The 25,886-nt window shown below is 40.4% G+C and overlaps 1 protein-coding gene across 7 annotated transcripts in view; it reads left to right on the top strand.

Annotated features, from left to right (window-relative positions):
- fat1a (FAT atypical cadherin 1a) overlaps positions 1 to 25,886 on the top strand; it is a 215,094-nt gene that overhangs the window by 17,054 nt on the left and 172,154 nt on the right. The gene's annotated exons all lie outside the window — the stretch shown is intronic.

The raw sequence follows: 25,886 nt of genomic DNA, 5'->3' as shown, positions 1-25,886 counted from the left end.
AGCTGAGGTACATAAGGATTAGAGTAAAGGACTATGCATAGAAAAGGCTGGTTGAAGACAAAGTTGTATGAATCAAAGTCCAGTTTCTATCAAAGATAAATTGTGTTTATAGTGATTATGGTTTGGTTAAGTCTTTTCATATGGTTTTATTTATGCTTCTCTGTTGTAGGCTAGATGATGTCTACTTGACTAATAAATGTGCAAACTTCAGGATTATTAAAAGTATGAACAGCCTGTTTATTCTCAAAAAGGATATTGCTGTTGCTATTTTTCTTTATCAATGTCTCTTACTGTCAGTTTGACTGTGTGCTTCTTTCTGTTGAAATTATCTTTGAATCTTGATAAGATCACTGAAATAATATTCCCTTTATATGTCTCTTGCTGTGTTACAAATAAAGCACTTCAAAATTGGAATGCTAGGTTGAGATTCAAAATATCTGGACCTAATTTGTGGCCCATCTGTATGTTCCCATCAGACTTTGTAGGCAAGTGCTCTGGAATTTTGGCCCCTCTGGAAAGATTTAGTATATAGCTAATTCTTTCAAAATAAAACAAGACAATTAATGAAAAGACAGCACTGCTGAGATTTTAGTATAAAGTTTTTTAAAATAATCCAATAATAAGGCTTTTAGGTTTAAAGCAATAGTTATTACAGTGATACATTAGTTGGTGTCAACAATCATTTATGTTTTGGTCTTTTTCTTGTGCAGAAACACATTGCAGCGCACATTGACAAATAACTTTTCACTCAGAAACATTTTAAAACCATATTTGGTAAGCACAGTAATGGGCAGTGCATTGTCACTTCTGAAAAAACATTGAGAAGTAATTATTGAAAATTGAAATTAAAAATTAAGTATTGTAGGAAGTCCAGTTTCTGTTAAATGTGACCTTTGTTGATTATTGCACAGAATTTGGACAATCAAGCTTCCACATGTTGAAGTAAACCAAAATTACAATAGGGTAACAGACCATTCAGTCCAGTGAATCCATGTTAGCCTTTATCCTCCATATGAACAATAGCCCGAAGCCCACGAGTCCACTCTGTTATAGTAACCTGTTGTTCCCTTTTCCTCATGCACCCTGGCTAATCTTTTCTTAAAATGTTGGCTTAGTTCTGCTGCAATCATTGACTTTGATCCTGCATTCTACAGCCTCAGAACCCTTTGTGTAAATATGCTGCTATCCTGCTCTGTCATAAATCTCAAATTGCTAGTGATAAAAACAGAAAATGCTCAAAACAGACAACATTTGAAAGGATCAAGATGATTAATGCTTTGGGTAGGAACCCTTCATCAAAACAAAAGAAAGGGCAGGATTTTACAGCTCACTCGCCCTGAAATCATAAAATTCCACTGGAGTCAACGGACCTTTCCATGTTCCGCCCCTCGCCCACTCTGATTCCATGGTGTATGGGGCGGTAAAATTCTGGCCGTAGAGTTAGGTAGTCAAGGGTTTTGTTTTTAGTTTTAGATGCTGACCAACCTATTGTGTACATCTAGCATTTTCTGTTTTCATATCAAACTTCCAACGTTAGTAGACCTTTTTTTCCATGATTTACATGGGTTTCTGTTTTTATGGTTGGAGGTTGTACTTATTGTGATTCCTGGCAGATTTTTATCCCGGCAATTCTTCGGAGGTTTGGAACTTCTAAACAACTTTTGAGATAACTGGAGTAGATGTCATTGGTTTAAAAACTTGATACCATTGGCAGCAAAATTAAACCATTGATTTTTAAACTTTGGCCTTGTTTAGCACACTTTTTTTAGCTTTTGTCTTATGGAACTGAATTAAACTGACATTTGGCATAGTATTGATTATGAAAGCTTTTGGAGCACTTGCTAAATTTATGCAAACTAAATTTTTTATTAACCACTGAAGTAATGTGCATTATCATAATTAGCTTCTGTGGGAAGTGGGCTCTTTGTTACAGTTTAATGAACTGCTGCTGGGCTAATTGCATGATTCTGCTCCCAGTGGAAAGCTACATTTGCAAAAGCATGGGTTTTGGAGATTTTGCTGCCCCCTTGCTGAACTGCAATTTGTGGAATGCAGCTTCTCTTCTTGCTCATTTAGGGTGTGGGAATGCAGAGTTAGCTCTACACAGTACTCTTGTTGATAAAAGCATTTGATTCCCTCTGGCTCAGTCAGTGTTCTGAAGTTGAGCCGCACACATCAAGGAAGCATCAAGTTTAATGCCCAGTGCGTGTTGAATTCAGGGACATTGGCAAAGTTTGAGTGTTGTAATTGATTTCAGTGTAACGACACTGGAGAGACAAACAAAATCTGTTGGTGCTCCTGCTTCTGATGTGTATTCTGTAACTGTTGATGCTAACTGTTGATGCAAAGTATGTATGTGTGGATGACAAATAACTTGCCATCTGTTTCTCTCACTCACACACACGCACGCATACAAAAGTGATTTTACCTTTATATTTGTGACTAAAGTTCATGTAAGTTCCAGTATCTAAACTCTAGCATATCTGCAGCCAGAGTATGTGGGACTGGGGAGGTCACATCACTTTAATCACGCAGCTTTGGCATGAAACAGAGGTGCAGATTTCAAAATGCATTGAAGGATACAATAAACTACAATTGATAATAGGCTTAAAAAGGGAGTGGCAAATTTTAACATTTACATCAGCTTGTCCAGACTCTGTGGGAAGAAGAATATAAAAATGGAAGATTAAACCTAATTAGGATTTGCTGATGCTTGTAAAATGAAGGAACAGCAGCTGTGAAGCTGACGGCAGAGGTGGATAAGAGCAAAAATGACTGAGGAATTGGACAATTTTGTGTACATGAACACCCATTTGGTCTTGAGGGCAGGAACTATTAAGATTTTATTTTCTGCTCTGCTGGCCAAATAGACAGCCTAGTTGGTGTTGGGAGGGAGCACTGGTCAGCAGCCACAACCCGAGACTTGTAGGGACAATCTCCGGAGATTGAGAGGTTAAGAGGTCTGCCATTGGGATTGAGTAGAATGGGCCGAGACTCAAGCTAGAGGACTGAGAGGTAATCTCATTAAAACCTATGAGATTATGAGAGGTCTTAACAGGGTAGGTACTGAGTGACCATGCTGCCACACATAACAAACTGAATATGCCAACTCACCTCATTTAGCATGCAATTCTGTGACATATTTCTGCTTGGTCACGCACAATGGAAGTAAATCTTCGAACTTTCTATGATTTCTGAAGGGGAGATGGTGGTGTAGTCGTATTGTCACTGGACTAGTAGTCCGCAGGGTAATGTTCTGGGGACATGGATTCAAATCCCTTTGTGACAGTTGGTGGAATTTGAATTCAATAAAAATCTTGAATTAAAAGTTTAATGATGCCTGTGAAACCGTTGTTGATTGTTGTGAAAACCCCTCTGGTTCACTAATGTCCTTTAGGGAAGGAAATCTGTGATTCTTACCTGGTGCGGCCCACATGCGACCCTAGACCCACAGCAATGTGGTTGACTGTCAACTGCCCTGTGAAAAAGTTTAGCTTGAAATTAGGCATGAGCATCAAATGCTAGCATTGCCATCAATGGCTACATCCAACAAAAGAATAAAGAAATGCACAATATAATTCCCAAGGCTTTACTCTCTTGTAGGATTGTTTGGATCCTACGTTTGACCTTTTGCAGTATAAAGTTTAAAGTTTATTTTTTATTCGTCACAAGTAAGGCTTACATTAACCCTGCAATTAAGTTACTATGAAATTCTCCTAGTCGCTGCAGTCTGGCACCTGTTCAGGTCAATGTACCTAACCAGCATGTCTTTCAAACTTTGGGAGGAAACCAGAGCACCCGGAGGAAACCCACACAGACACTGGGAAAATGTGCACACTCCACACAGACGGTGACCCAAGCCGGCAGTCGAACCTGGGCCCCTGGCGCTGTGAGACAGCAGTGCTAACCACTGTGCCACCGTGTCGCCCTCATGCAGCATTAGCTTTCAGGAACAAATGGTCAGAAATGGGTGAACAGTGATACTGTGCTTTACATTTAAGAAGATTTTAATAGGTAGGGAGAAAGAGCGGGGTGGTTAAACACAATGTAGTTAAATCCTAGTTGTTAAAAATGTAATTTCTGTCTGGATACTTGCATCTGAAAATTGCTGTAAGTATCTAACATACCTATGGCCTGGGAGCCAACTGAGTGTGGCCCACAAGACATTTTGTTGTCCATTGCCTAAGTGCAGGGTTACCCCATTCCACTGATATCAGCATAGATTTTTTCCGACCGTTATGACTCAAGTGATATGCATGTAAAATAAGGGCAAATGAAATGTGCTGATTGCACACAACCTTGACTGTGTTCTCTCTGCTTCCAAAATGTAAATGTTTCTTTCATTTTTATCATTTGAAGTTGATAGTTCTATTAATATACAAATGACTAAGCAATTTCTATAACTTGTTATGAAATATTTGGTGTGTGTTAAATATATTCAGCATTATTCATGGGGTCTTGTTTATTGAACAAACACAATTTCAATCTTGCAGCCCATTGAGATGAAGGAAGGCCAGTCAGCTGATCCACTCACTAGCCTAGGTTGCCCAACATTGATTTAACTCTGTCTTCGTCATAGCCAAAACGTGTGTGCGCATGTTTGGTGGTCATGGGAAGCCATATGATTTTAATCACGCATCTTGGACGAACTGTCAGAGGTGAAAGGTTGCAAAATGCATTGAGGGTTATCCAATCTAGGCAGAGTGCTGAGTCTCCTCAAATAAAGTTCACAGATTTAATGAAATTAAGGTTTAATTTCATCCCTGTAACACATTGAAAATATGAGTACAAAAAACAGGAAAGTGGCATTTTGAGTTTCATAAGTGGGTGACTGGAGTAGAAGAAAAAGGTAATTTTAAATCCAGAAGGTAATGGTTAGGCCACGAGAAAACAGTTTTGAGTGTCAAGGATAGGTTAGAGGGCTGGAGGAAGATTAATTAACACGGATGTCATGGAGCACAATGCACCATTTGTCCTTCCTCCCTTGTTCAACAGCATAAAACTCCTTGCATTTCTACCTCTCTTCAGTTTTGCCGGAAGAGTCATATTGAATTTGAGACTCTCACTCTGTTTCTGATTCCACAGATGCTACCAGACCTGCTCAATTTTTCCAGTACTTTCAGATCTCCAGCATCTGCAGTATTTTACTTTAATTCAGGTGTACCTTTATAGGAAAGGCATTATAATGTCAGAAAGCATACAATGTGGATTCACTAAAGTGGATGACTAGTTGAAAGAAACAACTTGAGATATAGGGTCTATTTTAAAAATTGATGCAAAGTCACTTAAAATGAGGTTTAATAGAGCTTTATAAATTATGAAAGGTATGGTAGGTGATAGGCCAGAATTATTTCCTGTGGTTGGGGAATCCAAAACTCTTCCAATTTAGAATTTATCACTTCAGGATTTAGAAAGGAAATCAAGAGAAATATGTTTACTTCCACAGTTGCTTGAAGAAAAAGGGTTTTGTGTCAGGAAGCTTTTGGAGCGCAAACCATTGCATTTTAAGGGGAAAGAAAAATTGAAGGGGAGCAAAATATAGGGGGAAAGAAGTACAATAGGACAGTAATTAGTTAGAAATGGGTGAATTATTCTTGTGCTATAAACTGTAGTGGTTCATTTGAAGAGACATGAGTTTCATTTATGTGACAGCGATCTTCACAGCAATGAGCCTTTCACCTTTTATCAAGAGTGATTTCTTCTTTTCTGAGAAATATAAAGCAATACTTGTTGAAAATTAATTGGTGAATGTGATTGCATTGATGGATTTCTGTTGGACGTCAAAATAAGCAACTCATTCTAATTTCTGTGGTAGTGTAGTTTATTTTGAAAGCCTAATAATTCTCAGCTGATAACTACGGTGAAATATGAGCTATAAATTAAGTTTAAGACATCGGATTTAAAATATTTATCCATTTAATAGCGACTAAAGAAATAACCTTTCCTAGAAGCTGTTAATCAGAAAATCACTGTGCATCTACAGTGTGTGTGTTCATAAGTTATTTGCTGCACAAATGACAGGAAATGTATCAATATTTAGATGAAAATAAATATCAAAGAAGAGCTCTGTACCTAAACAATCTGATTGAATGTTTTGACCAAGGAATTGTGTATAAAAGGCAAGCTTGTATTTGAAAACTGAATCAGAAAACATTTATATATGGTGAGGTGATTCATTAAAACACAGTGATAAAGAAAAGGGAAACAATTTCTAAATATCAATGTTAGTCTTTTGCAAAGTTTAACCATGAAACCTCTTGGTATCAGGAATGCAAGCTGTGGTACTTGATTTTGAATGTAGGCGGTACATATTGTACCGGCTGGTGCACACCAGTCTAATGGATGCTGGAAAATGCTGGTGGGTGACTGTGATGAAATCTTATTGTAATAGGCTTAGCATAAAAGATTTGTTTAAAATGTAGTGAATTTTGATATTTCACAGTCTCTTTACAATTCAAGGACTAGCTACTTTGATGTGAACTGGCAGTTACTGGCTTCTCGGCCTTTTGGCTAAGATCAAACATCAGATCAAGCCCAAGATGGAGTGCAATGCCTTTCTTGTCAGATTGGATCTTGTTTGTCTCTTGTGAGGACCATGAATTGGATTGAATTTGAATTTGGATTTTAGACCAAGCAAGGACAAGGATTAAGGGCTTGACCGGTCCATTCTGTGCATTAGTTTTGTAACTTTAAGAATGGAGTAATTTTTAAGTAAATTTGTAGTTATTCTATCTACTGTCATTTCATAACAAGGCACTCTCTCTTATCTATACAAGTGTACCTATGCACAGAGTTTCACTTAGAACAGTGGTGGTAAAACTTTTCAAGTCAGAAAAGTGTTAACTGTTCTGTTGGCTGTATGGTAATAATAAATGTGTGGATCGTCCAGTATGTTTCAAAGTCTTGATGCAGCTTTCAGGTTGATCAGGATTAGCAGGTGGAAGCTAATGGAGTAGAAATGTGCTGGACAATTGGAGAGAACAAAATTTCTGCTGTTGAAATGGGTTGCATGCTGGGGTTAATTGAGTTCCATTAACAGAATGGAACTTTTAAATTGTTATACTTTTCACAAGGTCAGAGCCAGACTTTTGCCTTTCTCTTCAGTAAGATGCCTGACATCAAGTTTGAGGATCCAAGTTGAGGCAGAGCCCCCTGGTGGGCAGTATGGAGAACTACAAATACTCAAACCTTTTAATAGAGAATTGCAGTCACCAGCTTTTATAACTGAAAACATGATAAAAGGATGAATACTCTAATTTGGAAAATCCTATTAGTGTGCCATCTGTAGGCTTTATAGGCAATTGCAAAATACCTTATATGTTATTCTTATGGAAAGTTCCATAGAAATATAGACAGGGAAGCAGGACATCCCAATCTGAACAATGTACAGGTGCTTCATCCCACCTGCAGGTATATCAAGGCGAGTGCTAAGCCTAGTCTGCCAAGTAGTGTGGTGGAGGCAGACATGCTGGCATTGTTTAAGAATTACCTGGATAGTCACATGAGCAGCCTGGGAATGGAGGGATACAAACAAATGGCCTAGTTGGACCAATGCATGGCACAGGCTTGGAGGGCCAAAGGGCATGTTTCCTATGCTGAACTGTTCTTTGTTCTTTGTTCTTAAATGCTTCTTTGTGTCTATTAAAATTGATGTATACTGAAGTTAAATGACTTGAAACTGTAGATGTTTCTATAGATTCTGAAGCAAAACTTGTTCTGAAGATCTTCTGATTGACATAACATTGATGGAGTCCTGGAGAAATTATGTGATTGGCACTTTGGCACCAGACAGAAATGAGATGGGCACAAAGTTAAAATAGTGATGGAGAACCTATTGCTAAATCCCAGTTTACTTTCACCCATTGCTGTTTTAATTGCTTGCTTTTGGGAGGTGACTAAAGCCTGCACTCAAAAGTCATTAATTGATTGTGAAGTGATGTGGGATGCCTTGAGCGCACAAAATTGACTAAGTTTGCTTGCATGTGTATGTTTTTTTAAAAGGATTTATTGATGGGAATCCTCCTGTGATCTTGTCTGAAATAGTAGTGAGAATGAAGGGAAATTTGGTAGTGAGGTCCTATGCATGCCAATTATCAACACTTCTCAGCTGCCATATAGAAAGTGGCTGTATGCTTTGAGAGGTAGCATTAAAGGATACAAGGTTCCCATTGAAAAGAGAGGGCTTTGTGACAGCTGCTTCACTTTCCAAGTCAGGCTCACAGTGCTGCCTCACGAGTGAGTTTTTTTTTGTGCTTTCCCTGATGACCCTCTGTTGTTTGAAATCCTGCATGGAATCTGCAAGCATGTGGAATGAAGACCTGTCCTGGTTTAGGGTTGCTGGGTCGATCAGAGGGGCTGACAGTGGTTCTGCCCTACCACAACTCTCCCAAAGAGGTGATTCCCTCCTATTGTTTTCAAATGAATGTCTGCCTCAGCCAATAAATTAAAAATCTCCAAAGAATTAATTCAGTGCATTGTTAACAGCTGGACATAGGCATGCTTTGGAGCCAATCCAGGCAGCAGAAGTTGCCACTTATTTACGATCAAAGAAACCTTAATGGTTCAGACACAGATCATAGTGATTCTAATCAGTAGTGTAAATATAAAACAAAGTTCCAGCTTTGTAATTAAGTCATAATTATAGATAAAAATAAATGTACGCTTGAGAAGTTGCTTTCAAGGTGACATTCTGCTTTTTAATTAGGTCCTTATGGGAGGATGAGCATGTTCAGATCATCTTGCAGTCCAGGCCATCTGTTTATTTTTCACATGTCCCAATCTACTATGAATGTACCAGCTGGTTTATGAATAGAAAGTCAATTGTAGTGGCCCTTTCATTGTCAGAAATAGAATTTTGAAGGGCATATTTGAGGTACAGACAAAACGCAATATTAACTCAATGTGAGGTTCCTTTATCGAAACCTTAGTAAATTGCTTTATATGGGAATTGTGATGGTATCTCCTCTGTGTGATTATTCAAATATAGGATATATTATATTGTAGCTTACCCTCCATCACCAGGAAACAAGATTACATTTAGACTTTGCTTCTTATCCTCACTATTAAATAGTTTCCTCCAACGGAATGGTGGAGGATTTAACATGAACTTTTTCAAGTTTTCTGCTGAGCTGAGAAGTTCCTGTTAAAGCAGGGAGTGCTTTATTGTTTGCACAATGACTATTAGTTGTATTAACCCCAAAACACACCTTTGCCTAGTACCCCAATTTAGATCTAGCAAAGCATATTTAACATGGACAGTAAAGTATGAATTGCTGCTAACTCCTGGACTTAAATCTTCAATCTCTTTGTGGGAGAGGTGCTTTATAGAAAAGTGACTCCCAGTTGAATTGATTAAAGCATTGCTTGACAGACAAGTTTAAATTGTAGGAATGGTTAGGTCTTTATGCATATATCTGATTATTTAAAGTTGAAAAATATAAATTTATGTTTATTCCTGAGAATATGATTGAACACCTGCAGTATCCGATAGCATCTAAATTAATTTTTAATTGAATCTTGATCAGGTATTGACATCTGTAAAGGATAGTAATTCATTTTTAGGTTATATTCTATATCAGAACCATATGAGGTATAATTTTTAGTGGGAGATTGGGACAACCTCAGCCAAAATTTTGGGGCCGCTCTCTTATTTCCAAATTCTTTTCTTACCACCTTTTCTCATAAAGCTAGTTGGCATCAGGATCTAAACAATGTCTCTGCCAAGGTTTGTGTATAAATTATGCTGAATGTCATTAGACTGCTTGACATAAGATGGTAGGAGGAAGTAAAACTGAGCCCAGTCTCGGGCAATGTTCATGTCCACTCCCACCTGTGAATTCTGGTTAGCAGTTAAACGCCGGCCCAGTTTCTTCTGTTTGATCCCAGATTGCAGGGTAGCAGTTGTGCTGTCCCTGCTGCGGAGGTTAATGAAGTACAGATCAGAGATTGAAACCTGTGCGCTTCTGACCTGTATGGCTCAGCTAATCACTGGTTTTAGATTCTGCTTTAGAACAATACATGAAGTCATATTTAGAGGAATAACATGCTTTCTATATTGAATTTGTTTGTGGGGTTAATTTATTATTTAATTTAACTAAAAATAAGTGAAAAAAAATTTGTTTTTCACAATTAAGTGTTTTTTTTAACCTTTGCTATTGAGATGAAATCAGTATAAACTAAATGTTTCTCTTCTGTTGTGAAAAATGTGTTGGGCTGATTTTTGTATACCCACTAAGTCACCCAAGAGATAAGTATTGCTGAAGCAGGTAAACAGCGGTCATTCATCTCAGACACCCACCTCCACAGAAAAAAATCACCTAATCTGTTCAATGTAGAGATTGCATACTGCTCAGCTAGGTTCATGGGGTCACAGCCTGGTTTGATGACAACAGCCAGTCACTGAAGGGGATTTGGAGGCGCTGGGTGTGAACTACCATGTGTGGTCATGAGATTATTCTCCACTATAAACAGAAAGCCTTTGAAGAAATATAATCCCAATGAAAGGCCTATTTACTCTTGTGGAACAAGCTTTGAATCACAGGCACTTGCTGGGTAACAGAAGTATATACAGTGCTGATAGCTAAGCACAGTGGAGGAGTCAACAGGACAGAATTCTACAGATGAGTTCCTGGTCATATTTGTTGTGATTAGAGGCCATTGAGGACATGTCTTGTTACAAGTAAATTTACCTATTCTGAACAGTACCACATTTGCAAGTTTTGAGATTTTAAGATTTGGATTGAATTCTTTCACTTGTGACCAGAAAAAAAACCCACTGGTTTTCTTATCAATTGGTCGGAATTGTTATTCTTTGTCTATTAGCAAAGCTGATCCTGGTAGTATCTGTGCAATGCAATCAGGAATAGAGTATCCACATTTTGGAAGTTTGCAGTTCGTTCCAATTTCTGAAAGAAGCTGGTTGGACAGTATAATTATAAAATGACGCTGTGCTGCTCTTTTACTTCTGATTGTTTGATTTGCATTTTCAAACCTGTTAGTGATGGTTAATTAGAGACTACCCATTTTCTTTAATGTAATATTAGCTTTCTTACCAAAGTTCCAGAAACAATGGCAGCAATGGTTTAAAATTATATAGTTCTTTAAATGTGTGTTTAAAAACACCCCAAAGGTGTGAGGGAATACTGAGCCAGAAAAAGCACGACTGAGAGAGACTAAAGGTTTGTGGAATAAACAGCAATACCGTATATTTATGTAGTGCCTTCAACATAATTAAGTGTGTCGAGGCACTTCACAGGAGCATTATAAAATAATATATGACACTAAACCACATAAGAAGAATTAGGGCAGATGACCAAAGTTTTGGTGAAAAGGAACATATTAAAGGAGGAAAGTGAGATAGAGAGACAAGGAGATTGGGGTCTAGACAACTGATGGCATGACTCCCAATGCTGGAGCAATTCAAATCATGGATGTATAGCAGGCCAGAATTAGAGGAACACATTTTATCTTTTGGTGGCTCCTTGGTTTGAGGTGATGACATAGATGGCAAGGGACAAGGCCTTCTTCAAAAAGAAGGAAAAGAATATTAAAATTAAGTTGTTGCTTGACAAGGAGCCAATGTAGATCAGCAAACATGAATGACGTGTTGTGAATTATACATGGAGAGTTGAGATTTGGATAATCTCAAGTTTGTAGAGAGTAGAATGTGGGAAATCAGATAGGAGTGGAACTGCTGGAGAAGATTCCGAAGGAGAGAATCTATCTCCATTTGGAAAGGCAAGGATTGATCATAGACAGTCAACATGGTTTTGTTAGTGGGAAATCATGCCTAATAAATTTGAATTTTTTGAGCATGTAACCAAGTGTGTGGATGAGGGTGATGCAGTTGATGTAGTTTACGTGGATTTCAGCAAGGCCTTTGACAAAGTGCGACATGGAAGACTTATTAAGAAGGCTAATGCACAAGGGATACAGGATGATCTGACAAAGTGGATTCATAATTGGCTTAGTGGTAGGACACAGCAAGAAGTTTGACAACACCAGGTTGAAGACCAACCGATTTATTTGATAGTAAACTCGCAAGCTTTCAGGGTTTGTCCCTTCGTCAGGCGAGTGGAGAGTTCTGGCCTCAGAGAGAGTTCTGGCCTCAGAGGCCAGAACTCTCTGTCTGAGGCCAGAACTCTGCACTTGCCTGACGAAGGGGCAAAACCCGAAAGCTTGCGAGTTTACTATCAAATAAATCGATTGGACTTAAACCTGGTGTTGTCAGACTTCTTACTGTGTTTACCCCAGTCCAACACCGGCATCATTAGTGGTAGGAGACAGAGGATGGTGACAGATTGCTGCTTTAGTGACACAAGAACATCAGAACATAAGAAATAGGAGCAGGAGTAGGCCATCTAGCCCTTCGAGCCTGCCCCGCCATTCAATAAGATCATGGCTGATCTGAAGTGGATCAGCTCCACTTTCCCGCTTTCTCCCCATAACCCTTAATTCCCTTGTCTGTCAAAAATCTATCTACCCGTGACTTAAATATATTCAGCGAGGTAGCCTCCACCACTTCAACGGGCAGAGAATTCCAGAGTTCCCCCCCTCCACTATCTTGAGGCTGTGCCCTCTAGCCCTGCTGTCCTTTCTGAGCAGGAAGAATCTCTCTACCTCTACCCTATCCATCCCTTTCATTATTTGACCGGAGACCACTGACCAGTGGCGTGCCACAGGGATCCGTGCTGGGCCCCATATTGTTCATCATTTATATACATGACATAGATGACAATGTGGAGGGTAGGATCAGCAAGTTTGCTGATGACACAAAGATTGGCCGAGTGGTTAACAATGATATTGAGTGTCTTGAGTGTTACAGGAAGATATAGGTGAAATGGTCAAATGGGTGGATAAATGGCAGATGGAATTTAACCCTGAAAAGTGTGAGGTGATGCACTTTGGAAAGAGTAATTTGACAAGGAAGGTCTGACACTGGGAAGTTCTGAAGAACAAAGGGAATGTGGTGTGTTTGCCCATACATCGCTGAAGGCAGAAAGGTAGGCCAATAGGGTATTGAAAAGGGCACATAGCACACTTGCCTTTATCAATTAGGATATAGATTACAAAGGCAGAGAGGTCATGACGGAGTTGTATAGAACTTTGCTGCGGTCACAGCTGGAATACTGTGAGCAGTTCTGGTTGCCACATTATAGGATAAATGTGAATGCACTGGAGAGGGTGCAGAGGAGATTTACCAGGATGTTTCTTGGGATGGAACATTTAAGTAATAAAGAGAGGTTGGATAGGCTTGGATTGTTTTCTCAAGTGCAGAGAAGACTGAGGAGTGACCTGATTGAGGTGCTCAAGATTATGAGGAGCATGGACAGGGTGGATAGGAAGCAGCTGTTCCCCTTAGTTGAAGGGCCAGTTACACAAGTTAAAAGTAAGGGGTGGGAGGTTTAGGGGGAATTTAAGGAAAAGCTTTTTTACCCAGAGGGTGTTGACGCTCTGGAATGCAATGCCTTGGAGGGTGGCGGAGATTGGATGCCTCACATCCTTTAAAAAACACCTGGATGAGTACTTGGCATGCCATAACATTCAAGGCCAAGTATTGGCAGGTGGGATTAGATGGGCAGGTCAGGGCATTTCATGCATTAGTGCAAACTTGATGGGCCGAAAGGCCTCTTCTGCAATGTATATTCTGTGATTCTGTGATTGCATTGGAATAGTTGAATCTGGAGGTAACAAAGACATGAAAGAGGGTTTTGAGGTGGAGTTTGGTGTTCTCATGAAGTTGGAAATAGGCAGTGTTGGAGATGGTACAAGTATGAGGTCAGAATCAAGTGTGGCACCAGGATTGTGAACCTTCTGACTGATTCTCAAACTGTTGCTAGGAAGAGGGATGGAGCAGCTGCTGGGGAACAGAGGAACAGAGTTTGAAATGGAGTGGACTGTAAACAATGGCTTTAGTCTTTCAAATATTTAATTGAGGAAATTTCTGCTCATCCAGTGCTGGATGTTGGATCAATATCAATAAATCAGATCATTCAGCAACAGTTGAGGAGTCAAGGGAGGGAGAGCTGGATTTTGTCAGTATATGTATGAAACCTTACACATAGCCTTCAAATGACGTCACTTAGGAGCAGTATGTAGATGATAAATAGGAGTGGGTCAAGATAGATCCTTGAGAGACACTAGATGTAATGTCATGGACGCAAGAGGACAAACCAATGTTTGTGATTTCTCTGATATATTTAGATAAATAAGAATGGAACCAGTTTAGAACAGTCCCACTCAACTGGATGACAGTGAAGAGGCTTTGGAGGAAACTGATGTGGTTAATTGTTTCAAAGGCTGCAGATTGATTGAGAAGAACAAGGAGGAGAAGTTTACCTCGGTCACAGCCTTATATGATGTCATTTGTGGCTTTGAGGAGAGCAGTTTTGGTTCTGTGGCAGGATGGCACCTAACTGGAGATCCAGACATGGATTTCAGGGAAGATGGCAGCTGATTATAGAGGTGACAGCAGATTCTTTTTCAGGGGAAAGGAGGTTGGAAATGGGATGGCATTTTGCAAAGACAGAGAGTTCAATGGTTGGGGTTTTGAGGAGAGGATGCTGTCACATGAGGAAGAGAGGAATAAGTCCTGAAGAGAGATTAAACAGTTTATGATAGGTGATCAGCATTTTAGTAAGAATTGGGCTGAGGGTCTCATGGACAGGCTGAGCTCAGACGGCTCGAGGGAATAGGAGAGAAACTAGAGAAAGATGCAAGTTCAGGACAAAGGGGAACATTATGGGAAATTTGGTCAGGTAAACTCATGGAAGGGAGGGACATGAATATAGCTGAGGAGGACATTGGGTTGCAGGGGTGTAAAATAGACAGTATTACGGTTGATAAAGGGGATGTGCTGGAAATTCTTGAGGGGCTGAAAATAGATAAGTCCCCTGGTCCGGATGGGATCTACCCTAGGATTCTCTGGGAGGCTAGAGAGGTGATTGCAGAGCCTCTGGCTCAGATCTTCAGGTCGTCATTGGTCTCTGGTGTAGTCCCGGAGGATTGGAGGATAGCGAATGTTGTCCCATTGTTTAAGAAGGGGAACAGAGACTTTGCCGGGAATTATAGACCGGTGAGTCTTACTTCTGTTGTGGGCAAGGTTTTAGAAAAAATTATTAGGGATAGGATTTATAGTTATTTGGAGTGTAATGAATTGATTAGAAATAGTCAGCATGGTTTTGTAGCGGGTAGGTCGTGCCTTACTAACCTTATTGAGTTTTTTGAGAAGGTGACCAAAGAGGTGGATGGGGGCAAGGCAGTTGACGTGGTATACATGGATTTTAGTAAGGCGTTCGATAAGGTTCACCATGGTAGGCTTCTGCAGAAAATGCAGATGTATGGGATTGTGGGTAATCTAGGAAGTTGGATCAGGAATTGGCTATCAGATAGGAGACAGAGGGTGGTGGTGGATGGTAAATATTCATCATGGAGTACAGTTACGAGTGGTGTGCCTCAGGGATCTGTTTTGGGGCCACTGTTGTTTGTAATTTTTATTAATGATCTGGATGAGGGTATAGTTGGGTGGATTAGTAAATTTGCTGATGACACCAAAATTGGAGGTGTGGTAGATTGTGAGGAAGGGTGTCATAGTCTGCAGGGAGACTTAGATAGGTTGCAGAGCTGGGCCGAAAGGTGGCGGATGGAATTTAATGCGGAGAAGTGTGAGGTAATTCACTTTGGTAGGAGCAACAGATGTGTCGAGTATAGGGCTAACGGGAGGACTTTGAATAGTGTGGATGAACAGAGGGATCTAGGTGTGTGTGTACATAGATCCCTGAAAGTTGGGAATCAAGTAGATAAGGTTGTTAAGAAGGCGTACGGTGTCTTGGCGTTTATTGGTAGGGGGATTGAATTTAGGAGTCGCAGTGTAATGTTGCAACTGTACACTACTCTAGTGCGGCCGCACTTGGAGTACTGTGTGCAGTTCTGGTCCCCGCATTACAAGAAGGATGTGGAGGCGTTGGAGAGGGTGCAGAGGAGGTTTACTAGGATGTTGCCTGGTATGGTGGGGAGGTCCTATGAGGAGAGACTGAGGGATTTAGGGTTGTTTTCGTTGGAAAGAAGGCGGCTAAGAGGGGATCTTATTGAAACATATAAGATGATTAGAGGTTTAGATAGGGTGGATAGTGATAGCCTTTTTCCTCGGATGGAGAAAGCTAGCACGAGGGGGCATGGCTTTAAATTAAGGGGGGGTAGCTACAGGACGGATGTCAGGGGTAGGTTCTTTACCCAGCGGGTGGTGAGGGATTGGAATGCCCTGCCTGCTGCGGTTGTAAATGCGTCTAGTTTGGGGGCGTTTAAGAGATCTCTGGATAGGTTTATGGACGAAAAGGGATTGGTATAGGCTAGTGGGTCATTGTTTTTGTAACTGGTCGGCGCAACATCGTGGGCCGAAGGGCCTGTTCTGCGCTGTAATGTTCTATGTTCTATGTTCTACAGCAGAGGCAGCTGATCAGATGGTTTTGAGAGAGGTATTGAAATAAAAACAAGAACAGTTTTAAGGGAAGGAATTGCAGAAAATGGGACCTAGATGGCTGAAAGTAAGACTGTAATGCTGGTGGAGAGGGGGTGAAGGTGCACAAGCGCCTGTAGTTAGAGGAATGAATAATTCAGTGGGCATGTTGTAGGGCTTTAGAAAAGGAAAGATCATGGAGATATTTAAAGGTAAAAATGAGAAATTTAAATTTGAGGCATTAGGAAACAATCACCAGAAGCTGTGTAAACCATCAAGAATGGGATGACCGGTGAGATATGAGCAGCACGATTTAGGATAAGCAGTGGTTTACATAGGGTAGCAGATTGCAGGCTGGCTGAGACAACTTTGGGTATTTGAGGGTAACTTTCAATCTTGGCAGTGATGGATCAGTATTGCTTCTACATATCACCTGGTTTTACTTTGCATTGACTTCTCCTGCCTGTCTTGTGTCCCTGCCAAAGTCCCTGGTAAAGCAAGGAATTTAGATTTCAGCAGACGAAGGGTAAAGGCATGCAGTGTTATGGAAGTGGAATCTTCATGATGGAGTGAGCGTTTGGTTGGAAGCTCAGTTTGAGGTTGAACTCTAGTTGTGAACATTCTGCGTGGTAGTTGTACACTTCTAAATAGAGAGTGCTATTATTAGTTACTAGTAAACCTTTGTGTGTCTTAATGTGCCCTCAGCTCATCTGTTTTATTTACTATGCTGCTTGCATTAATATATCGTTAACATATCAATTTCCTGTGTTGCACACTTTTTAACCTGTGCTGCCTCTGTCTTGCAAAGTCAGTCACTAATTCTCCATTTCCTGTTCGCTGCTCTGAATTTGCCTTCAGGTTTTCATTCCCCTGCCAGTCTAGTTTAAACATCACCCCGGCAGCACTAGCAAAACTCCCTGCGAGGATATTCGTCCTAGTTCGGGTGCGGAAAGTCTGGCTTGTACAGGTCACACCTTCCCCAGAGCCAGTTTCAGTGCCTCCGAAATCTGATGCCCTCCCTCTCATACCAGCTTTCCAGTCACATGTTCAATCGACCAATTATCCTGTTTTTATACTTCTTTGTGCGTGGGACTGGGAGTAATCCTGAGATTACTGCAGTAGAGGTCCTATTTTCAATCTTCTTCCTAGTCCCTTAAAGTCTGCTTTCAGGAATTTATCCACTGCCTACCATGGTCATTGGCAGTAGTGTGGATCATCACCTCTGGCTGATCACTCTCCCCTAGAAGAGTGTCCTGTGACATCCTTGACCCTAGCATCAAGGAGGCAACATACCATCCTAGATTCATGTCTCTGGTCACGGTAATGCCTGTCTGTTCCCCAGTTTTGTTAATGACTTTTGAATTCTCAATCTTTTGCCAATTTACTTCAGCCAGTCCCCTCATGATTTTAACAAATCCCTAGCTTTTCCAGTCTATAAACATAACTGAACTTTAAACCATTCTCATAATCTTTTCTGCTGAGGCTGAATCAGTGTTTTATGGTTTATAATGTGTTCTGTTCCCTTAATTATAAAACCCAGGATTATGGGTAATTTATTAACTGCATTCTCAACCTGCCTTGTCACCTTCAATATATATACCAAGTCCCCTCCCTGCATTTTCTTTAGAATTGTACCCTATATTTTATGTTAACTGTTCTTGTTCACCTGACCAAAGTATATCACTTCACATTTTCCTGCATTAAATTTCATCTGCTGCCTTTCTGCCCATTCCACCAGCCTATACCTTCCTGAAGGTTATTGCTATCCTGTTCACGGTTCACAACACCAGTGTTACATCATCAAATTTTGAAATTGTGCCCCACACATGCAGGTCTAGGTTATTGATGTAAGTCAAAAAAAAGTCATATACCATCTCCCAGTCAGAAGCAAGTGGTTTTCTGTGATGCCTGTTTTAGAGGCTTGAATTAAATAACTAGGCTATTGCAAATTGAAATTCTAGTTATGCAAAAGACTAACTATTCCGAATATTATATCGATTGCAATAGAATGCTGATAAGTACTAATATTTTTCCCTCAAAAAACATAGTTTTGCTGACACCCATCTGCTACATGTTTGCCCACTCTCTTAACCTATCTAAGTCCCCTTACAGACTCTTTATATCTTTCTCACAGCTTGCGTGGGCAGCAAGATAGCACAGTGGTTAACACTGCTGCCTCATTGTGCCAGGGACCTGAGTTCAATTCTGGCCTCGGGTTACTGTCTTGTGTGGAGTTTGCATGTTCTCTCTGTGTCTGTGTGGGTTTTCTCTGAATGTCCTGGTTTCCTCCCACAGTCCAAAGATGTATGGGTTAGATTGATTGGCCATGATAAATTAAACCTTAGTGTCGAGGGGACTGGTAGGGTAAACACATGAGTTACAGGGATAGGGCCTGGGTGGGATTGTTGCCGGTGCAGGCTCGATGGGCCGAATGCCTCCTGTACTGTATACATGCTTATAAGTAGTATTAGATACATTTTGTTTACAACATTTTGACTCCTAACCCCTTTTGCGTATTGGTGACAGGGCCAAATGGGAATTAAAATCCAAGCGGTAGACTTGCTACCCATTTTCTGCACGATGGCTATTTTAGAGCCTTGAGCAATGGATGTGCCTTCTGACTCAGGCACAAGTCTTGTAATATATGCACATTGGGTTCCTATCACTTAAAAACCAAACCAGTGCAATTTAACTATATTCTGGGTTGAGTATCCTGTTCAGTGAAATCTAGAGGACATCCTGAAAGGTAACAGGAAAACTTAATTTTCTAGAACCCCCGAAGGAGATTTTGCACATGACATTTCATAAATTGTCTGCAGTATTCTTTATTTTGTTTGCTTATAATGGTGACCTATTGAAGCGATGCTATCAGATGTGCATTTTACATTTAATCCACTTGAAAATATTATAATTGATTATTGTCCCATTTTTCTGGGAGGGTGGGGGGAGGGAACGATGTGTGTGTTTTTAAAAAGTGCAATCCTCAGCTTTAACAATTGCTAGATAACATCAGTGTTGATAATTAAGGGTAGAGCAGAAACAGCATTTTCAGTTTTGTGAGATACTATAGCACCAGTTACAATGCCGTTCCCAACATTGGGGAATTCCGTCATGGGGCAGGATATCTTAGCTGTGGAATGAAATGAGTCTGTTCAAGTTGAGTAAATATTGTCCCAGGAATACTTCTGAATTAATAGTTCCCCATGACTAAGATAAATAAATGAAATGAACAGAGAACAGTACAGCACAGGAACAGGCCCTTCAGCCCTCCAAGCTTGCGTTGATCACGTTTACCAATTTAATCCAACTGCTTGTATCCATCTATTCATATTCGTTCATACGCCTATCAGGATAAGTCTTAAATGTGGCTAACGTAACTGCTTCAACCACCTAACTTCGCAGTGCATTCCAGACCCCCACCACCCTCTGTGTAAAAAAGAAACTTCCCCCACACATCTCCACTGAACCTTTCCCCCTCTTATCTTGAACTTGTGCCCCCTTGTAATCGTCATTTCTGCCTTGGGAAAAAGCTTCCAAACTGTTCACCCAATTTATTCCTCTCATAAAGTTATGAACTTCTATCAGGTTTCCCCTCAGCCTCTGTCTTTCCAGGAAGAACAATCCCTGTTTTTTTTTGCAAATGATGATTGACAATATTTGTAGTAATAACTTTTTATAATTCCAGCTCAATTAGTCTTTTTGAGATGAAAAAGGAACACATTATAAATTTGGATAATAATCACAAACTTGCATGCTTAAAGGAAAATGGCTATCATTTTTATTTTATAAACTAGAAGCATAGTCTTAAAGTAAGGAGTGGCAGGGTGGCACAGTGGTTAGCACTGCTGCCTTGCAGCACTGAGCAACAGGTTCAGTTTCTGGCTTGGGTCACTGTTTGTGTGGAGTCTGCACATTCTCTCCGTGTGTTTCTGCCAGGTACCCTGATTTCCTCCCATTGTCCAAAGATGTGCTGGTTAGGTGGATTGACCGTGTTAAATTTTCTCTCTGTGTACCCAGAGTGTGGCGACTAGGGGATTTTCACAGTAACTTCATCACATTGTAGGCATAAGCTACTTGTGACTAATAAATAAAACTTTAAACTTTATCAAAGCTATCTAAGTTTATGATGTGTACCAGCATTTCAAAGACTTTATTGTAAAACGTCTTTCCTATCAAAGTTGCAGTTTGCTTAATGATTTTAATAAACTAGTTTTGCGATCACTCAAACAGCAATTTATGGCTTTTACGTCAGGAATTTCTAATGCTTTTGATACCACATGTGTTGCTTCCTGTCTTGTCATTACTTCTATTTGTTATTGTCCCAGTGTTATCGCAATGGATATCTCAGGAAATGTTTTTCTTACCTTACACACACCTCCTTGCTTGTCTTTATCAGAGGCAGCCCTTCAAATTATTGATCCTGACATTTCCCTAGCCGTTGTTGGATTTTATTTCTCAGCGCACCAACCTGGGTCAGCTATAAGTTGTTTTGGCCAGCCAGCTATCTGAACGGGACAGAAACGCAGTTCATTGCATTTTTTTTTATAATACAAGTTACTGAAAGGTGAAGGTTCTGTTGCCCAAATTGAATTTCACACTGTCTCTGAAGCTTAGAGAGCTGAGGCAAAAGTCTGACTAATTAAGTACAAGTGCTGGACACTGGTTAACTCAAGACACACAGCCTAGCAAGAGTACACTGCAGTGAAGAATGAACCCTACCTGTTGGATTATTGGCATCAGAATTAATTAGAACAGAGTGGAAGGAATCTCAGCTGAAGTGGCATGTTTATCCCTCTAGGCCTCATTAATGAGCTAAGCTTGGCTGTTCAATCTTGAAGGGACCTATACAAATGAAAAGAATAAGCAATCAAAGATCCCTAAAAGACTGTTGCTGAATTCCAATCATTGACTGCACCCGTGGGTGCTTAGACCTCTTTTCTTCTGGTATCCAATTACCCAGTCTTTCACAATGGGTCGCTTCCTATTTAATCTATCCATCATGAGGTGTGCCATTTTGGAAATCCTGCTTGTCGTCTCATGAGGATAGAAAGTTGGTATTGAAGGTGAAACTTTTTTGAGAAACGTTTGAATGTGGAAGGAAGCTGAAATTACTTCTTGTTTGTTAGACTCAATATTGATATAGTACAGATTAGACATGAGGAAAGAAAATAGCTATTTGCTGGTTGGTTTTACTTTTTAGCATTCATTTAATTCAATAATTTAATAATAATTTAATAATAATAATTTAATAATTAATAATTTAATAATGTTAAATATTCATGCAAGAACATGAAGAGACAATATAAAATCCTTGAGAGATGCAGGAGCAGTGGGACTTGGGTGTATATGTGCATAGGTTATTGACGGTGGCAAGACAGGTACATAAGAACATAAGAAATAGGAGCAGGAGTAGGCCATCCAGCCCTTCGAGCCTGCCCCACCGTTCAATAAGATCATGGCTGATCTGTCGTGGCTCAGTTCCACATTCCCGCCCTCTCCCCATAACCCTTAATCCCCTCGCTTATCAAAAACCCATCAACCCGTGTCTTAAAAATATTTAGCGAGGTAGCCTCCACCACCTCAACTGGCAGAGAATTCCAGAGATTCACCACCCTTTGAGTGAAGAATTTCCTCCTCAACTCCGTTCTAAACCGCCCCCCTCCTTTATCTTGAGGCTGTGCCCCCGAGTCCTACTGCCCTTTCTGAGCGGGAAGAGCCTCTCCACCTCTATCCTATCCATCCCATTCATCATCTTATACGTCTCAATGAGTTTTCCCCTCATTATTCTAAACTCTAACGAGTACAAGCCTAGTTTATTCAGCCTCTCCTCATAGCTCAACCCCCTCAACTCCGGTATCAGCCTAGTAAACCTCCTCTGCACTCCCTCCAAGGCCAAAGCATAAGTATTCTCAGCTTTTTACACAGAGAAATTGGGCAGGATTTTACGGCCTCTTCCCAAAACCGTAAAATCCTATCTGAGGTAAACAAACCTCCCCATTGTCCGCTACTCAGCCACTCTGATTCCTGTGGCGGGTGGGGCGGTTAAGTTCTGTCCATTGAATACAAGAGCAATCAAGCTATGCTGAATTTACAGAAGACACGAGTTAGACCTAATTAGAATATTGTGTACAGTCCTGGATGCGACACTGTAGGAAGGATGTGAACGCGTTGGAGAGAGTGCAGAAGAGGTTTACAAGAATGGATGAGAAATTTCAGACATGCAGATGGACTGGAGAAGTTGAGACTGCTCTAGGAGAGAAGAAGGCTAAGAGGAAATTTGATAAAGATGTTCAAAATCACAAGGGGGCTGGACAGAGCAGAAAGGCAGAAACTGTTCCTGCTTGGAAAAGCATCAAGAATGAGAGAGCACAGATTTAAAGTAATTTGCAAAAGAAACAAATGTGATGTGAGAAAAATAAACTTCACACAATGAGCAGTTTGGGTGTGGAATGCCTGGAAGTGTGGTACAGCCAGGTTCAACTGAGGCACTCGAGGGCATTAGATGAAAATTTGTGTAGAAACAATGTGCAGGGCCATAGGGATAAGGCAGGGAAATGGCACTGAGCCATAATGCTCGTTTGGAAAGCTAGTGCAGCCATGAAGGGCCAAATGACTGCCTCCTGTGCCTTAACAATTTTGAGATTCATTTGAATTAACTTGCATGATTACATGAGTTATATGAGTTTTGAAGTCCATAAAATGTGAATTGCAGAATCCAGATTGTGGATGTGGCCTAGGTAAGCTGGTCAAAATGAAAAGATAAGGCCTGTTAACAATTTTGTCTGAGAAATAGGATTCCTGACTGGAGCTGCTAAAATAACTTTGAATTGGGTGACAATAGATTCTGTCTGGCTTCATAGTAAAAGAGTTGCCGTACTGGAAGTAATTGGTGGAATGTAGTAACAGTCCTGTTGTGCATCTTTGATTGCATCATTTTTTTCTTTCATATGGGTGTTTTATTGTTCTGATGCTAAAGCCCAGCAATTGTTTTGACCTAAGTACCAGACATGGGACTGCAGCGATTTACTTATTGCTGATATTAACAGCACTCCATTTGACAGACTTAAGTACCTTAATGTTCAAAATGTTTATTTGGACACTGTATATATAGATACGCATATATATATTTATATATCTACATTCTTGAATTTTGCTTTTTTGTGACTTTGATATGACAAATTTACAACATACCAAAAAGCTTTGAAAGGTGTAATTTTATTTCCTGAAAATTAAACTGTGAAAGTTTGAACTATGAGGTTGAGGGGTGACCTGTTAGAACTCTACAAGATTATAAGTGGCATGGACAGAGTAGATAGATTCTCTTTCCTAGAGTAGGAGAGTAAAGTACTAGGGGACATAGGTTTAAGGTGTGTGGGGAAAAGTTTAGAGGAGATGTGCAAGGCAAGTTTTTTACACAGAGGGTGGTGAATATCTGGAACGCACTGCTTGGGAAGGTGATGGGAATAAGTACGATAGTGGCATTTAAGGGGCAACTAGACGAATACATGAATAGGATAGGAATAGGAGGATACGGATTCCGTAAGTGCATATGGTTTTAGTTTAGGCAGGCATCATGATCAGCACAGGCTGATGAAGGGCCAAAGGGCCTGTTCCTATGCTGTACTTTTCTTTGTTCTTTGAAAAGACTAGCCTTTAAGCCTTGTAACTTATAGGAGTAGAGACAATTGAGGAATGGGTCAGTGCCTTCAGCTAACAAATTTTCTTTCGTCCACTGACTGGCAGTTCACTCAGGAATGTTTGTTTTAGTCTTAACAGTAAAGTTGAGCAGCCATGAAAATGTTGCTGTTGTTTCAAAATTGTGCTTCCTTTTAAACATCTGATATTGTTGGGCTTGTAAAATGGCTGCCAAATGACTGCAAGTTGACTGAGCTTCTGGAAACCCCTTAAAGTGGATTACCATGGTCTTGTGGAATGTCACACCTGCGATTGTCAAGACTCATGCCGAAACAGCAAGGTTAATAAAGCCTTGGATGTCTTGGGCTAAAAGGATCAAGGGATATGAGTGGAAGGCAGGATCAGGATAATCAGCCATGATCAAAATGAATGGTGGAGAAGACTCGAAGGGCTGAATGGCCAATCCTTCTAATTTCTATGTTTCTAAGTCATGCCTTTAGAACTGCTAGATGACACAACTACTGAAACTGGTTATGCACAGGGGCAGCACGGTGGCACAGTGGTTAGCTTTGCTGCCTCACAGTGTCAGGGATCCAGATTTGATTCCTGGCTTGAGTCACTGTCTGTGCAGAGTTTGCACATTCTCCCCATATCTGTGTAGGTTTCGTCCCACAGTCTGAAAGATGTGCTGGTTAGGTGCTTTCACAATGCTTAATTCTCCCTCAGTGTACCCAAACAGGTGCTGGAGTGTGACGATTAGGGGATTTTCACAGTAACTTCATTGCAGTGTTAATGTACGCCTACTTGTGACTAATAAATAAATTTTAACAGTAAGTCTTAAGGGCTCCAATTAGCCTCAATTGTATGCTGATAGTTTTGACCATGGGAGATGGAAGCTTCTTCCATTGATGCGTATCAGTGGCCAGTCATCATTTGACCAAAATCTTTTCGTTATACATCCTGCTTGCTTGTAGACACAGACAGCACGTAGGCAGGGACAGCAGTGCAGAAGTAACATCGTTGCAAAAACCTGATGATGACATCTAGCACTTTTTGCCAAACCACAAAGCTTAGGTTTAAGCCTCCTCGTAACTCGTTTCCAAAAGATCTTAATTTTGTCTAGCAAAGAAAATTGGTCGTCTGGTTACAACCTGATTTTTTTTTTAACAAAGTCACTAGCCTTTCTCAACTTGCTGCATATCTCTTATTTGGAAGAAAACTCCACAAAGTATTTTCTTTGGGGCGGCACAGTGGCATACTGGTTAGCACTGCTGCCTCACAGTGTCAGGAACCTTGTTTGATTCCCAGCTTGGATCACTGTCTATGCAGAATCTATGTTCTCTGCGTGTCTGCGTGTGTTTCCTCTGGGTGTTCCGGTTTTCTGCCATAGTCTGAAAGACGTGCTGGTTAGGTGCATTTGCCATGCTAAATTCTTCCTTGGTGTACCTGAACAGGCACCGAGTATGGCGATTGGGGAATTTTCGCAGTAACTTCATTGCAGTGTTAATGTAAGTCTACTTATGACACAAACGATTAAACTTTAAACTCTTTCAGCTACCTAGACTCACCTGGATTCTAACTCCCAAGTGAATCTTCTCACTGGATTCTGGCATTTGTGTAAACTGTTTTTTAGTATTTGTAGAAGTAAAATTCTTTTCCCTGTCTGTGTCTATGTGAATTAATACTCCTGGTTTAAAAATCCAAGACTGCTGCTAGTGACTTTGTTTAAAAAAAGATCGGGTTTGAGAAACTTCTTTCAGCCTTATCAAGAGTGAAACCATTCTGATTATATAGGTGG

The sequence above is a fragment of the Carcharhinus amblyrhynchos genome, chromosome 1 (assembly GCF_965287045.1).
Source record: "Carcharhinus amblyrhynchos chromosome 1, sCarAmb.v2.hapA, whole genome shotgun sequence".
In the NCBI taxonomy this organism is placed as follows: domain Eukaryota; kingdom Metazoa; phylum Chordata; class Chondrichthyes; order Carcharhiniformes; family Carcharhinidae; genus Carcharhinus; species Carcharhinus amblyrhynchos.
Note: the sequence above shows the minus strand (reverse complement) of the source record. Positions and strands in the feature narration are given on the sequence as shown.